We start from the raw sequence: 12,672 nt of genomic DNA, 5'->3' as shown, positions 1-12,672 counted from the left end.
TAGGATTTGGCGCTTTCACCGCCAAGGCCCGGGTTCAATTCCCGGTGTGGGAACACCTGTTTTTGATTCCTGGTCAGTTGAACATCGCAGCTTGTATGAAATTCTCAGAGACAATTTAATTAAAAGATATAAATTGGTCTCTCGCATTTGTTGCCTTATTACAAGTGAATATATAATACTCGACATTCAGTTCATCTCACGTCACAAGTATCCGATTATATGCCTTACTTACGTGTTCCCGATAAATAGGAAACGCCTTCATACGACAACGTCCCATATGGTCTAGTGGTCAGGATTTGGCGCTCTCACCGCCATGACCCGGGTTCATTTCCCGGTGTGGGAACACCAGTTTTATATTCCTGGTCAGTTGAACATCGCAGCTTGTACAAAATTCTCATAGACAATTTAATTAAAAGATATAAATTGGCCTCTCGTATTTGTTGGCTCGATCACAAGAGAATATATAATACTCGACATTCAGTTCATGTCACGTCACAAGTATCCGATTATATGCCTTACTTATGTGTTCCCGATAAATAGGAAACACCTTCATACGTCAACATCCCATATGGTCTAGTGGTTAGGATTTGGCGCTCTCACAGCCAAGGCCCGGGTTCAATTCCCGGTGTGTGAACACCAGTTTTATATTCCTGGTCAGTTGAACATCGCAGCTTGTACAAAATTCTCATAGACAATTTAATTAAATGATATAAATTGGCCTCTCGTATTTGTTGGCTTGATTACAAGAGAATATGTAATACACGACGTTTAGTTCATGTCAGAAATATCCGATTGCATGCCATACTTGTGTTTTCCCGATAAATAGGAAACGCCTTCAAATGTCATCGTCCCATATGGTCTAGTGGTTAGGATATGGCGCTCTTACCGCCAAGGCCCGGGTTCAATTCCCGGTATGGGATCACCAGTTTTATATTCCTGGTCAGTTGAACATCGCAGCTTGTACAAAATACTCATAGACAATTTAATTAAAAGATATAAATTGGTCTCTCGCATTTGTTGCCTTATTACAAGTGAATATATAATACTCGACATTCAGTTCATGTCACGTCACAAGTATCCGATTATATGCCTTAATATCCGATTATATGTTCAGTTCTCGGTGTGGGAACACCTGTTTTATATTCCTGGTCAGTTGATCATCGCAGCTTGTACAACATTCTCATAGACAATTTAATTAAAATATATAAATTGGCCTCTCGTATTTGTTGGCTTGATTACAAGAGAATATATATAGTACTCGACATTCAGTTCATGTCACGTCACAAGTATCCGATTATATGCCTTACTTATGTTTTCCCGATAAATAGGAAACGCCTTCATACGTCAACATCCCATATGGTCTAGTGGTCAGGATTTGGCGCTCTCACCGCCATGACCCGGATTCATTTCCCGGTGTGGGAACACCAGTTTTGTATTCCTGGTCAGTTGAACATCGCAGCTTGTACAAAATTCTCATAGACAATTTAATTAAAAGATATAAATTGGTCTCTCGCATTTGTTGCCTTATTACAAGTGAATATATAATACTCCACATTCAGTTCATGTCACGTCACAAGTATCCGATTATATGCCTTACTTATGTTTTCCCGATAAATAGGAAACGCCTTCATACGTCAACGTCCCATATGGTCTAGTGGTTAGGATTTGGCGCTCTCACCGCCAAGGCCCGGGTTCAATTCCCGGTGTGGGAAAACCTGTTATAGATTCCTGGTCAGTTGAACATCGCAGCTTGTATGACATTCTCATAGACAATTTAATTAAAAGATATAAATTGGCCTCTCGTATTTGTTGTCTCATCAGAAGAGAATATACAATACTCGACATTCAGTTCATATCACGTCACAAGTATCCGATTATATGCCTTACTTATGTGTTCCCGATAAATAGGAAACGCCTTCATACGTCAACATCCCAAATGGTCTAGTGGTTAGGATTTGGCGCTCTCACCGCCAAGGCCCGGGTTCAATTCCCGGTATGGGAACACCAGTTTTATATACCTGGTCAGTTGAACATCGCAGCTTGTACAAAATTCTCATAGACAATTTAATTAAATGATATAAATTGGCCTCTCGTATTTGTTGTCTCATCAGAAGAGAATATATAATACTCGACATTCAGTTCATGTCACGTCGCAAGTATCCGATTATATGCCTTACTTATGTGTTCCCGATAAATAAGAAACGCCTTCATACGTCAACATCCCAAATGGTCTAGTGGTTAGCATTTGGCGCTCTCACCGCCAAGGCCCGGGTTCAATACCCGGTATGGGAACACTAGTTTTATATTCCTGGTCAGTTGAACATCGCAGCTTGTACAAAATTCTCATAGACAATTTAATTAAAAGATATAAATTGGTCTCTCGCATTTGTTGCCTTATTACAAGTGAATATATAATACTCGACATTCAGTTCATGTCACGTCACAAGTATCCGATTATATGCCTTACGTATGTGTTCCCGATAAATAGGAAACGCCTTCATACGACAACGTCCCATATGTTCTAGTGGTCATGATTTTGCGCTCTCACCGCCATGACCCGGGTTCATTTCCCGGTGTGGGAACACCAGTTTTATATTCCTGGTCAGTTGAACATCGCAGATTGCACAAAATTCTCATAGACAATTTAATTAAAAGATATAAATTGGCCTCTCGTATTTGTTGGCTCGATCACAAGTGAATATATAATACTCGACATTCAGTTCATGTCACGTCACAAGTATCAGATTATATGCCTTACTTATGTGTTCCCGATAAATAGGAAACGCCTTCATACGTCAACGTCCCATATGGTCTATTGGTCATGATTTCGCCCTCTCACCGCCATGGCTCGGGTACAATTCCGGGTGTGGGAACACCAGTTTTATATTCCTGGTCAGTTGAACATCGCAGCTTGTACAAAATTCTCATAGACAATTTAATTAAATGATATAAATTGGCCTCTCGTATTTGTTGGCTTGATTACAAGAGAATATGTAATACACGACGTGCAATTCATGTCTAAAGTATCCGATTGCATGCCATACTTGCGTTTTCCCGATAAATAGGAAACGCCTTCAAATGTCGTCGTCCCATATGGTCTAGTGGTTAGGATTTGGCGCTTTCACCGCCAAGGCCCGGGTTCAATTCCCGGTGTGGGAACACCTGTTTTAGATTCCTGGTCAGTTGAACATCGCAGCTTGTACAAAATTCTCATAGACAATTTAATTAAAAGATATAAATTGGCCTCTCGTATTTGTTGTCTCATCAGAAGAGAATATATAATACTCGACATTCAGTTCATTCTCACGTCACAAGTATCCGATTATATGCCTTACTTATGTGTTCCCGATAAATAGGAAACGCCTTCATACGTCAACATACCATATGGTCTAGTGGTTAGGATTTGGCGCTTTCACCGCCAAGGCCCGGGTTCAATTCCCGGTGTGGGAACACCTGTTTTTGATTCCTGGTCAGTTGAACATCGCAGCTTGTATGAAATTCTCAGAGACAATTTAATTAAAAGATATAAATTGGTCTCTCGCATTTGTTGCCTTATTACAAGTGAATATATAATACTCGACATTCAGTTCATCTCACGTCACAAGTATCCGATTATATGCCTTACTTACGTGTTCCCGATAAATAGGAAACGCCTTCATACGACAACGTCCCATATGGTCTAGTGGTCAGGATTTGGCGCTCTCACCGCCATGACCCGGGTTCATTTCCCGGTGTGGGAACACCAGTTTTATATTCCTGGTCAGTTGAACATCGCAGCTTGTACAAAATTCTCATAGACAATTTAATTAAAAGATATAAATTGGCCTCTCGTATTTGTTGGCTCGATCACAAGAGAATATATAATACTCGACATTCAGTTCATGTCACGTCACAAGTATCCGATTATATGCCTTACTTATGTGTTCCCGATAAATAGGAAACACCTTCATACGTCAACATCCCATATGGTCTAGTGGTTAGGATTTGGCGCTCTCACAGCCAAGGCCCGGGTTCAATTCCCGGTGTGGGAACACCAGTTTTATATTCCTGGTCAGTTGAACATCGCAGCTTGTACAAAATTCTCATAGACAATTTAATTAAATGATATAAATTGGCCTCTCGTATTTGTTGGCTTGATTACAAGAGAATATGTAATACACGACGTTTAGTTCATGTCAGAAATATCCGATTGCATGCCATACTTGTGTTTTCCCGATAAATAGGAAACGCCTTCAAATGTCATCGTCCCATATGGTCTAGTGGTTAGGATATGGCGCTCTTACCGCCAAGGCCCGGGTTCAATTCCCGGTATGGGATCACCAGTTTTATATTCCTGGTCAGTTGAACATCGCAGCTTGTACAAAATACTCATAGACAATTTAATTAAAAGATATAAATTGGTCTCTCGCATTTGTTGCCTTATTACAAGTGAATATATAATACTCGACATTCAGTTCATGTCACGTCACAAGTATCCGATTATATGCCTTAATATCCGATTATATGTTCAGTTCTCGGTGTGGGAACACCTGTTTTATATTCCTGGTCAGTTGATCATCGCAGCTTGTACAACATTCTCATAGACAATTTAATTAAAATATATAAATTGGCCTCTCGTATTTGTTGGCTTGATTACAAGAGAATATATATAGTACTCGACATTCAGTTCATGTCACGTCACAAGTATCCGATTATATGCCTTACTTATGTTTTCCCGATAAATAGGAAACGCCTTCATACGTCAACATCCCATATGGTCTAGTGGTCAGGATTTGGCGCTCTCACCGCCATGACCCGGATTCATTTCCCGGTGTGGGAACACCAGTTTTGTATTCCTGGTCAGTTGAACATCGCAGCTTGTACAAAATTCTCATAGACAATTTAATTAAAAGATATAAATTGGTCTCTCGCATTTGTTGCCTTATTACAAGTGAATATATAATACTCCACATTCAGTTCATGTCACGTCACAAGTATCCGATTATATGCCTTACTTATGTTTTCCCGATAAATAGGAAACGCCTTCATACGTCAACATCCCATATGGTCTAGTGGTTAGGATTTGGCGCTCTCACCGCCAAGGCCCGGGTTCAAATCCCGGTGTGGGAACACCAGTTTTATATTCCTGGTCAGTTGAACATCGCAGCTTGTACAAAATTCTCATAGACAATTTAATTAAAAGATATAAATTGGCCTCTCGTATTTGTTGGCTTGATTACAAGAGAATATGTAATACACGGTGTGTAGTTCATGTCAGAAGTATTCGATTGCATGCCATACTTGTGTTTTCCCGATAAATAGGAAACGCCTTCAAATGTCATCGTCCCAAATGGTCTAGTGGTTAGGATTTGGCGCTTTCACCGCAAAGGCCCGGGTTCAATTCCGGTGTGGGAACACCTGTTTTAGATTCCTTGTCAGTTGAACATCGCAGCTTGAACAAAATTCTCATAGACAATTTAATTAAAAGATATAAATTGGCCTCTCGTATTTGTTGGCTCATCAGAAGAGAATATATAATACTCGACATTCAGTTCATGTCACGTCACAAGTATCCGATTATATGCCTTATTATCCGATTATATGTTCAGTTCTCGGTTATGTTCAGTTCTCGGTGTGGGAACACCTGTTTTATATTCCTGGTCAGTTGATCATCGCAGCTTGTACAACATTCTCATAGACAATTTAATTAAAAGATATAAATTGGCCTCTCGTATTTGTTAGCTTGATTACAAGAGAATATATATAGTACTCGACATTCAGTTCATGTCACGTCACAAGTATCCGATCATATGCCTTAATATCCGATTATATGTTCAGTTCTCGGTGTGGGAACACCTGTTTTATATTCCTGGTCAGTTGATCATCGCAGCTTGTACAACATTCTCATAGACAATTTAATTAAAAGATATAAATTGGCCTCTCGTATTTGTTAGCTTGATTACAAGAGAATATATATAGTACTCGACATTCAGTTCATGTCACGTCACAAGTATCAGATTATATGCCTTACTTATGTGTTCCCGATAAATAGGAAACGCCTTCATACGTCAACGTCCCATATGGTCTAGTGGTTAGGATTTGGCGCTCTCACCGCCAAGGCCCGGGTTCAATTCCCGGTGTGGGAAAACCTGTTATAGATTCCTGGTCAGTTGAACATCGCAGCTTGCATGACATTCTCATAGACAATTTAATTAAAAGATATAAATTGGCCTCTCGTATTTGTTGTCTCATCAGAAGAGAATATACAATACTCGACATTCAGTTCATATCACGTCACAAGTATCCGATTATATGCCTTACTTATGTGTTCCCGATAAATAGGAAACGCCTTCATACGTCAACATCCCAAATGGTCTAGTGGTTAGGATTTGGCGCTCTCACCGCCAAGGCCCGGGTTCAATTCCCGGTATGGGAACACCAGTTTTATATACCTGGTCAGTTGAACATCGCAGCTTGTACAAAATTCTCATAGACAATTTAATTAAATGATATAAATTGGCCTCTCGTATTTGTTGTCTCATCAGAAGAGAATATATAATACTCGACATTCAGTTCATGTCACGTCGCAAGTATCCGATTATATGCCTTACTTATGTGTTCCCGATAAATAAGAAACGCCTTCATACGTCAACATCCCAAATGGTCTAGTGGTTAGCATTTGGCGCTCTCACCGCCAAGGCCCGGGTTCAATACCCGGTATGGGAACACTAGTTTTATATTCCTGGTCAGTTGAACATCGCAGCTTGTACAAAATTCTCATAGACAATTTAATTAAAAGATATAAATTGGTCTCTCGCATTTGTTGCCTTATTACAAGTGAATATATAATACTCGACATTCAGTTCATGTCACGTCACAAGTATCCGATTATATGCCTTACGTATGTGTTCCCGATAAATAGGAAACGCCTTCATACGACAACGTCCCATATGTTCTAGTGGTCATGATTTTGCGCTCTCACCGCCATGACCCGGGTTCATTTCCCGGTGTGGGAACACCAGTTTTATATTCCTGGTCAGTTGAACATCGCAAATTGCACAAAATTCTCATAGACAATTTAATTAAAAGATATAAATTGGCCTCTCGTATTTGTTGGCTCGATCACAAGTGAATATATAATACTCGACATTCAGTTCATGTCACGTCACAAGTATCAGATTATATGCCTTACTTATGTGTTCCCGATAAATAGGAAACGCCTTCATACGTCAACGTCCCATATGGTCTATTGGTCATGATTTCGCCCTCTCACCGCCATGGCTCGGGTACAATTCCGGGTGTGGGAACACCAGTTTTATATTCCTGGTCAGTTGAACATCGCAGCTTGTACAAAATTCTCATAGACAATTTAATTAAATGATATAAATTGGCCTCTCGTATTTGTTGGCTTGATTACAAGAGAATATGTAATACACGACGTGCAATTCATGTCTAAAGTATCCGATTGCATGCCATACTTGCGTTTTCCCGATAAATAGGAAACGCCTTCAAATGTCGTCGTCCCATATGGTCTAGTGGTTAGGATTTGGCGCTTTCACCGCCAAGGCCCGGGTTCAATTCCCGGTGTGGGAACACCTGTTTTAGATTCCTGGTCAGTTGAACATCGCAGCTTGTACAAAATTCTCATAGACAATTTAATTAAAAGATATAAATTGGCCTCTCGTATTTGTTGTCTCATCAGAAGAGAATATATAATACTCGACATTCAGTTCATTCTCACGTCACAAGTATCCGATTATATGCCTTACTTATGTGTTCCCGATAAATAGGAAACGCCTTCATACGTCAACATACCATATGGTCTAGTGGTTAGGATTTGGCGCTTTCACCGCCAAGGCCCGGGTTCAATTCCCGGTGTGGGAACACCTGTTTTTGATTCCTGGTCAGTTGAACATCGCAGCTTGTATGAAATTCTCAGAGACAATTTAATTAAAAGATATAAATTGGTCTCTCGCATTTGTTGCCTTATTACAAGTGAATATATAATACTCGACATTCAGTTCATCTCACGTCACAAGTATCCGATTATATGCCTTACTTACGTGTTCCCGATAAATAGGAAACGCCTTCATACGACAACGTCCCATATGGTCTAGTGGTCAGGATTTGGCGCTCTCACCGCCATGACCCGGGTTCATTTCCCGGTGTGGGAACACCAGTTTTATATTCCTGGTCAGTTGAACATCGCAGCTTGTACAAAATTCTCATAGACAATTTAATTAAAAGATATAAATTGGCCTCTCGTATTTGTTGGCTCGATCACAAGAGAATATATAATACTCGACATTCAGTTCATGTCACGTCACAAGTATCCGATTATATGCCTTACTTATGTGTTCCCGATAAATAGGAAACACCTTCATACGTCAACATCCCATATGGTCTAGTGGTTAGGATTTGGCGCTCTCACAGCCAAGGCCCGGGTTCAATTCCCGGTGTGGGAACACCAGTTTTATATTCCTGGTCAGTTGAACATCGCAGCTTGTACAAAATTCTCATAGACAATTTAATTAAATGATATAAATTGGCCTCTCGTATTTGTTGGCTTGATTACAAGAGAATATGTAATACACGACGTTTAGTTCATGTCAGAAATATCCGATTGCATGCCATACTTGTGTTTTCCCGATAAATAGGAAACGCCTTCAAATGTCATCGTCCCATATGGTCTAGTGGTTAGGATATGGCGCTCTTACCGCCAAGGCCCGGGTTCAATTCCCGGTATGGGATCACCAGTTTTATATTCCTGGTCAGTTGAACATCGCAGCTTGTACAAAATACTCATAGACAATTTAATTAAAAGATATAAATTGGTCTCTCGCATTTGTTGCCTTATTACAAGTGAATATATAATACTCGACATTCAGTTCATGTCACGTCACAAGTATCCGATTATATGCCTTAATATCCGATTATATGTTCAGTTCTCGGTGTGGGAACACCTGTTTTATATTCCTGGTCAGTTGATCATCGCAGCTTGTACAACATTCTCATAGACAATTTAATTAAAATATATAAATTGGCCTCTCGTATTTGTTGGCTTGATTACAAGAGAATATATATAGTACTCGACATTCAGTTCATGTCACGTCACAAGTATCCGATTATATGCCTTACTTATGTTTTCCCGATAAATAGGAAACGCCTTCATACGTCAACATCCCATATGGTCTAGTGGTCAGGATTTGGCGCTCTCACCGCCATGACCCGGATTCATTTCCCGGTGTGGGAACACCAGTTTTGTATTCCTGGTCAGTTGAACATCGCAGCTTGTACAAAATTCTCATAGACAATTTAATTAAAAGATATAAATTGGTCTCTCGCATTTGTTGCCTTATTACAAGTGAATATATAATACTCCACATTCAGTTCATGTCACGTCACAAGTATCCGATTATATGCCTTACTTATGTTTTCCCGATAAATAGGAAACGCCTTCATACGTCAACATCCCATATGGTCTAGTGGTTAGGATTTGGCGCTCTCACCGCCAAGGCCCGGGTTCAAATCCCGGTGTGGGAACACCAGTTTTATATTCCTGGTCAGTTGAACATCGCAGCTTGTACAAAATTCTCATAGACAATTTAATTAAAAGATATAAATTGGCCTCTCGTATTTGTTGGCTTGATTACAAGAGAATATGTAATACACGGTGTGTAGTTCATGTCAGAAGTATTCGATTGCATGCCATACTTGTGTTTTCCCGATAAATAGGAAACGCCTTCAAATGTCATCGTCCCAAATGGTCTAGTGGTTAGGATTTGGCGCTTTCACCGCAAAGGCCCGGGTTCAATTCCGGTGTGGGAACACCTGTTTTAGATTCCTTGTCAGTTGAACATCGCAGCTTGAACAAAATTCTCATAGACAATTTAATTAAAAGATATAAATTGGCCTCTCGTATTTGTTGGCTCATCAGAAGAGAATATATAATACTCGACATTCAGTGCATGTCACGTCACAAGTATCCGATTATATGCCTTATTATCCGATTATATGTTCAGTTCTCGGTTATGTTCAGTTCTCGGTGTGGGAACACCTGTTTTATATTCCTGGTCAGTTGATCATCGCAGCTTGTACAACATTCTCATAGACAATTTAATTAAAAGATATAAATTGGCCTCTCGTATTTGTTGGCTTGATTACAAGAGAATATATATAGTACTCGACATTCAGTTCATGTCACGTCACAAGTATCAGATTATATGCCTTACTTATGTGTTCCTGATTAATAGGAAACGCCTTCATACGTCAACGTCCCATATGGTCTAGTGGTTAGGATTTGGCGCTCTCACTGCCAAGGCCCGGGTTCAATTCCCGGTGTGGGAACACCTGTTTTAGATTCCTGGTCAGTTGAACATCGCAGATTGTATGACATTCTCACAGATAATTTAATTAAAAGATATAAATTGGTCTCTCGCATTTGTTGCCTTATTACAAGTGAATATATAATACTCCACATTCAGTTCATGTCACGTCACAAGTATCCGATTATATGCCTTACTTATGTGTTCCCGATAATATGAAACGCCTTCATACGACAACGTCCCATATGGTCTAGTGGTCAGGATTTGGCGCTCTCACCGCCATGACCCGGATTCATTTCCCGGTGTGGGAACACCAGTTTTATATTCCTGGTCAGTTGAACATCGCAGCTTGTACAAAATTCTCATAGACAATTTAATTAAAAGATATAAATTGGTCTCTCGCATTTGTTGCCTTATTACAAGTGAATATATAATACTCGACATTCAGTTCATGTCACGTCACAAGTATCCGATTATATGCCTTACTTATGTTTTCCCGATAAATAGGAAACGCCTTCATACGTCAACATCCCATATGGTCTAGTGGTCATGATTTCGCGCTCTCACCGCCATGGCCCGGGTTCAATTCCCGGTGTGGGAACACCAGTTTTATATTCCTGGTCAGTTGGCTTGATTACAAGAGAATATGTAATACACGACGTGCAGTTCATGTCAGAAGTATCCGATTGCATGCCATACTTGTGTTTTCCCGATAAATAGGAAACGCCTTCAAATGTCATCGTCACATATGGTCTAGTGGTTAGGATTTGGCGCTTTCACCGCCAAGGCCCGGGTTCAATTCCCGATGTGGGAACACCTGTTTTAGATTCCTGGTCAGTTGCAATCTGATTAAAATCTGATGTAGTGTACGGGCTTTAATTATTTTGGCTATAAACTTATTTTAATTTTATGTTTTATTACTTTTGTTATTAATGCCTTTTTATTTTATTATTTTACTTTGATTTTGATTTTGTGATTTTTTTAAAATTCCGCCCTACATACATCTGAGCCGATGCCTATGTAACGAGATTTCAACGAGACCCACTGTCGACGATTTTAGTCAACGAATCACAGACCTTCTTCTATAGCGCACATGATGACGTCACTGGGCAGAGTCAGGTGGCAAACACACTCAAACATAAAATGGCGGATTATACCGACGTTAGGACCGAGAAGAACACGGCTTTTCGGTAAGTTTATCATTGTCAAATGCAACGAAAGTCATTTTTTTATGTTTATATTGTGGCTCGAATGGTTCGAGTTTAGATCGTTACTTTGCGTAGTTATTCTGCGAGTGACGATTTTGTTTCCACCGGTTCGACCGAACACCGGTGTCTTTTTCCAGTCGCTTGCCCTGGAGACGGGTGATGTTTTGTTGACGATCGGGTCAAAACCGTCTACGGTATTGAAGCCGTAGCTGTAAATATTCATCAAAATGTATCAACATTTTGTACATTATACAATAACTCTTTATTAAAGTAATTGAGCTGATTTGGACTGGAATAAAATATTTTTTATTTGGAACACATCGCAATTGATCAGGAAATATTTTATTGCTCCAATTTTCTGCGTCGATGCCGTGGGCCGGTGACCGTTATACAATTTAAAATTTGCATTGTTTACTATAGCTGTTTACAGTGTTCTAATCATTACGATTTACTTATTTTTTTGCTTCCATTCTAGATAATTATGCTCAGTGTTTGATGTAAAATTGAAGCGATGACTGAATAAACGAACCTTGGCTGGCGAAGATGTATCAGGAAGTGTACACATTTGTTGGAAGTGAACAAAATATTCAATGTAATGACAACAATTGGAAAATGCTGTGGAATTTCTTTTGTAAATAAAAATATACTAGCAATTTTCTATTAATGGTTTATTCAAGTGGGCAAAATATAATGTACAGAAAGATTGCCCGTAGAGTATCGCTACACTGAAAAGTAAGCAACCGACAGCCTCTATAAAAGGGGGCCTGTGATTGGCTGTTACTTACGCGAGATTTGAACGGGACTTACGTAGGCGTCGGATCAGATGTATGTAGGGCGGAATTAAAAAAAATCAAAATCAAAGTAAAATAATAAAATAAAAAGGCATTAATAACAAAAGTAATAAAAAATAAAATTAAAATAAGTTTATAGCCAAAATAATTAAAGCCCGTACACTACATCAGATTTTAATCAGATTGGGTCAGTTGAACATCGCAGATTGTACAAAATTCTCACAGACAATTTAATTAAAAGATATAAATTGGCCTCTCGTATTTGTTGTCTCATCAGAAGAGAATATATAATACTCGACATTCAGTTCATGTCACGTCACAAGTATCCGATTATATGCTTTACATATGTGTTCCCGATAAATAGGAAAC

General features: G+C 39.4%; 1 long non-coding RNA gene and 18 other non-coding genes across 19 annotated transcripts; all 19 read left to right on the top strand.

Moving 5' to 3' along the window:
- The first annotated feature begins 271 nt into the window (after positions 1 to 271).
- TRNAE-CUC (transfer RNA glutamic acid (anticodon CUC)) lies at positions 272 to 343 on the top strand. The gene has a single exon. It is a non-coding gene; the product is annotated as a tRNA-Glu (tRNA).
- Positions 344 to 848: 505 nt separating this feature from the next.
- Positions 849 to 920, top strand: TRNAK-CUU (transfer RNA lysine (anticodon CUU)). The gene has a single exon. It is a non-coding gene; the product is annotated as a tRNA-Lys (tRNA).
- A 720-nt stretch (positions 921 to 1,640) lies between these two features.
- Positions 1,641 to 1,712, top strand: TRNAE-CUC (transfer RNA glutamic acid (anticodon CUC)). Its single transcript has one exon. It is a non-coding gene; the product is annotated as a tRNA-Glu (tRNA).
- A 218-nt stretch (positions 1,713 to 1,930) lies between these two features.
- TRNAE-CUC (transfer RNA glutamic acid (anticodon CUC)) lies at positions 1,931 to 2,002 on the top strand. The gene has a single exon. It is a non-coding gene; the product is annotated as a tRNA-Glu (tRNA).
- A 1,085-nt stretch (positions 2,003 to 3,087) lies between these two features.
- TRNAE-UUC (transfer RNA glutamic acid (anticodon UUC)) lies at positions 3,088 to 3,159 on the top strand. The gene has a single exon. It is a non-coding gene; the product is annotated as a tRNA-Glu (tRNA).
- A 509-nt stretch (positions 3,160 to 3,668) lies between these two features.
- Positions 3,669 to 3,740, top strand: TRNAE-CUC (transfer RNA glutamic acid (anticodon CUC)). Its single transcript has one exon. It is a non-coding gene; the product is annotated as a tRNA-Glu (tRNA).
- A 219-nt stretch (positions 3,741 to 3,959) lies between these two features.
- On the top strand, positions 3,960 to 4,031 carry TRNAE-CUC (transfer RNA glutamic acid (anticodon CUC)). Its single transcript has one exon. It is a non-coding gene; the product is annotated as a tRNA-Glu (tRNA).
- Positions 4,032 to 4,245: 214 nt separating this feature from the next.
- TRNAK-CUU (transfer RNA lysine (anticodon CUU)) lies at positions 4,246 to 4,317 on the top strand. The gene has a single exon. It is a non-coding gene; the product is annotated as a tRNA-Lys (tRNA).
- A 720-nt stretch (positions 4,318 to 5,037) lies between these two features.
- TRNAE-CUC (transfer RNA glutamic acid (anticodon CUC)) lies at positions 5,038 to 5,109 on the top strand. The gene has a single exon. It is a non-coding gene; the product is annotated as a tRNA-Glu (tRNA).
- Positions 5,110 to 6,053: 944 nt separating this feature from the next.
- Positions 6,054 to 6,125, top strand: TRNAE-CUC (transfer RNA glutamic acid (anticodon CUC)). Its single transcript has one exon. It is a non-coding gene; the product is annotated as a tRNA-Glu (tRNA).
- A 218-nt stretch (positions 6,126 to 6,343) lies between these two features.
- TRNAE-CUC (transfer RNA glutamic acid (anticodon CUC)) lies at positions 6,344 to 6,415 on the top strand. Its single transcript has one exon. It is a non-coding gene; the product is annotated as a tRNA-Glu (tRNA).
- A 1,085-nt stretch (positions 6,416 to 7,500) lies between these two features.
- TRNAE-UUC (transfer RNA glutamic acid (anticodon UUC)) lies at positions 7,501 to 7,572 on the top strand. The gene has a single exon. It is a non-coding gene; the product is annotated as a tRNA-Glu (tRNA).
- A 509-nt stretch (positions 7,573 to 8,081) lies between these two features.
- Positions 8,082 to 8,153, top strand: TRNAE-CUC (transfer RNA glutamic acid (anticodon CUC)). The gene has a single exon. It is a non-coding gene; the product is annotated as a tRNA-Glu (tRNA).
- Positions 8,154 to 8,372: 219 nt separating this feature from the next.
- TRNAE-CUC (transfer RNA glutamic acid (anticodon CUC)) lies at positions 8,373 to 8,444 on the top strand. Its single transcript has one exon. It is a non-coding gene; the product is annotated as a tRNA-Glu (tRNA).
- A 214-nt stretch (positions 8,445 to 8,658) lies between these two features.
- Positions 8,659 to 8,730, top strand: TRNAK-CUU (transfer RNA lysine (anticodon CUU)). Its single transcript has one exon. It is a non-coding gene; the product is annotated as a tRNA-Lys (tRNA).
- Positions 8,731 to 9,450: 720 nt separating this feature from the next.
- On the top strand, positions 9,451 to 9,522 carry TRNAE-CUC (transfer RNA glutamic acid (anticodon CUC)). The gene has a single exon. It is a non-coding gene; the product is annotated as a tRNA-Glu (tRNA).
- A 732-nt stretch (positions 9,523 to 10,254) lies between these two features.
- TRNAE-CUC (transfer RNA glutamic acid (anticodon CUC)) lies at positions 10,255 to 10,326 on the top strand. The gene has a single exon. It is a non-coding gene; the product is annotated as a tRNA-Glu (tRNA).
- Positions 10,327 to 10,833: 507 nt separating this feature from the next.
- On the top strand, positions 10,834 to 10,905 carry TRNAE-CUC (transfer RNA glutamic acid (anticodon CUC)). Its single transcript has one exon. It is a non-coding gene; the product is annotated as a tRNA-Glu (tRNA).
- Positions 10,906 to 11,152: 247 nt separating this feature from the next.
- On the top strand, positions 11,153 to 12,434 carry LOC146738773 (uncharacterized). Its single transcript, XR_014930557.1, has 2 exons — positions 11,153 to 11,494; positions 11,988 to 12,434. It is a non-coding gene; the product is annotated as an uncharacterized LOC146738773 (long non-coding RNA).
- Positions 12,435 to 12,672: the final 238 nt, after the last annotated feature.

This window comes from Saccoglossus kowalevskii, chromosome 9 (assembly GCF_978046115.1).
Source record: "Saccoglossus kowalevskii chromosome 9, keSacKowa6.1, whole genome shotgun sequence".
NCBI classification, from domain to species: domain Eukaryota; kingdom Metazoa; phylum Hemichordata; class Enteropneusta; family Harrimaniidae; genus Saccoglossus; species Saccoglossus kowalevskii.
The sequence above is the reverse complement of the archived record's forward strand: the minus strand, read 5'-3'. Positions and strand labels throughout refer to the sequence as shown.